We start from the raw sequence: 2,362 nt of genomic DNA on the forward strand, positions 1-2,362 counted from the left end.
CAAGAGTACTGGAGTGGGTTGCCATTTCCTTCTCCAGGGGATCTTCCCAACCCAGGGATTGAACCCAGGTTTCTCGAATTGTAGGTAGACGCTTTACTGCCTCCACCACCAGGGAAGTCCTTATTATGTTGAGGCACATATATATATCCACAAATATATATATCCACACATATTGTATCCTCTATACCCATATTTGTTGAGAGTTTTTATTATAAATGAACGTTGATTTGTCAAATGCTTTTTCTTCATCTATGGAGATGATTGTATGATTTTTATTCTTCATTTTGCTGTGATGTATCACATTGATTGATTTGTGGATAAATCCCACTTGATCTTTTCAGTGTATTGTTGAATTTGGTTTGTAAACATTTTGTTGAGGATTTTTGCATCTATGTTCATCAGGAATACTGGGCTGTATCTTTTCTTTTAGTATCCCATTCTGGTTTTGGTATCAGGATAATCCTGGTCTCATAAGTTTGTAAACATTGCTTCTTCTTCAATTTTTTGAAATAGTTTGAGAAGTGTTGGTTTTAATTCTTCTTTGAATGTTTAGTAGAATTCATCAGTGAGGCCATCTGTTACTAGACTTGTTTTTGGGGAGGTTCATATTGATTCAATCTCCTTACAAAGTAATTGGTCTGTTCAGATTTTCTGTTTCATTATGATTCAGTCTTGGTAGGTTGTATGTTTCTAGAAATATCCAACTTGTTAGCACATAATTGTTCATTTTAATCTACTGTTTGTAACAAATGACCCAAGCCAAAAACATAAAGTTTGGTAGAGGAGACATAAATATACAGTTATGATTCAGTGAGTGATAGCAGTGGATCATTTATGAAACAAATCAAAAGTATCAATCTGATTTTTTTTTTCTACATCACTTATTTGGACATTTTTTGTCCCCAGAACCATGCTTGGACTGAATATGCAAAGATAGATGAGGAGGGATTCCTGATAATGGAAAACTTACATTTGTAGGAGAAACAGCCATGAAAACAAGTGAACTGTAGTGTTAGTCGCTAAGTCGTGTCCAACTCCTTGAGACCCCATGGACTAGCTCGCCAGTATCCTCTGTTCATGGAATTCTCCAGGCAAGAATACTGGAGTGTGTAGCCATTCCCTTTTCTAGGGGATCTTCCCAAGCCAGGAACCGAACTCAGGTCTCCTGCACTGCAGGTAGATTCTTTACCATTGTAGCTACCAGGGAATCCCCAAATCACTCTAACACAGTCAATTAAAGCCTACGTAGAGGTTAAGAATTAAATGCTATGGAAACATGACATAAAATGGTTTTATATTACTTGGTGATACAAATATGTAAGCAAAAGTGACAACTTTCTTGCCATAAGAACACAAAGCAAGATTATCAAGATCATCACCAGTGAGTGAGAAACAGAAGTTCTTGCAATTTATTTCCCAAATAGCAAACATCCAAACAAATTATATGCCAATTGTGTTGCAGGAGGACTTAATAATTTTAAAATTTGCACTAAATAAACAAACGTCCTCTAAATACCCATATAAAGTATTTACTGGCCAAGTGTCCAGGACTCTCAAGCTGTAATGACAAGGGCATAGACTCAGGGCGGGCAAAGAAAGAAAGAGGACAGAACACCAGTGAAGGAAACAGAGTTTCTTGAATGGCTAGTGAAAGAAAAAAGATGATTATAGTAACCAGAGTGTAGGGATTCCAGAAAAATTATGGTGGTGGTGTGGTAGTCACTAAATGTTTAAGAAATTGAAGACATCTCTAATTTCAAATATTTTAGATCATTACATGTCAGACCTACATATTCCAATTTGGAGTTTTCAAAATATAGGCAAAGATGGCATTTCAATTTATTAAATGAAGCCCAAAGGGAGGTAGTAGTCAAAGCTAAATTTGGGCTAGTGGCTGAAAGAAAGCAACCATTGGGTGCTGTGTTCAATCCAGGATTAGAGAAGGGAGCACCTATTTGCAACCAGTTAAGCCAACTGACCTCTTTTCCCCATGGTGGCCCATGTGCAATGGCTGCAAAGAGCAGCTTCCTTGGTGGTGTATGCAGACTGCGATATGTAGGGAGAGCTCTAAGAGACCTTGGAGACAGTCATTTCCAGTGGACATTTATGTCTGGCACACTGTCCCCAATCTAGGGTCCAGACAGGTATGCAGGGTGCCCTTGGAAAGTCCCAGGACACAGTGGCCAGGGTCCTCACTGTCCAAATCATAATGTCCACCTGCACCAAGCTGGAAGACAAGGAGCACGTGACTGAGGCCCCACACAGGGCCAAGTTCAAGTTCCCTGGCCGCCAGAAGATTCATATCTCCAAGAAGTGGAGACTTACTAAATTTAATGCAGATGAATTTGAAATTATGGTGACA

The 2,362-nt window shown here is 38.9% G+C and overlaps 1 non-coding gene across 1 annotated transcript; it reads left to right on the forward strand.

Moving 5' to 3' along the window:
• Window positions 1-1,955: 1,955 nt before the first annotated feature.
• LOC122679700 lies at window positions 1,956-2,089 on the forward strand. Its single transcript, XR_006336493.1, has one exon. It is a non-coding gene; the product is annotated as a small nucleolar RNA SNORA70 (small nucleolar RNA).
• The last annotated feature ends 273 nt before the right edge of the window (window positions 2,090-2,362 follow it).

The sequence above is a fragment of the Cervus elaphus genome, chromosome 21 (genome assembly GCF_910594005.1).
Source record: "Cervus elaphus chromosome 21, mCerEla1.1, whole genome shotgun sequence".
Lineage (NCBI taxonomy): Eukaryota > Metazoa > Chordata > Mammalia > Artiodactyla > Cervidae > Cervus > Cervus elaphus.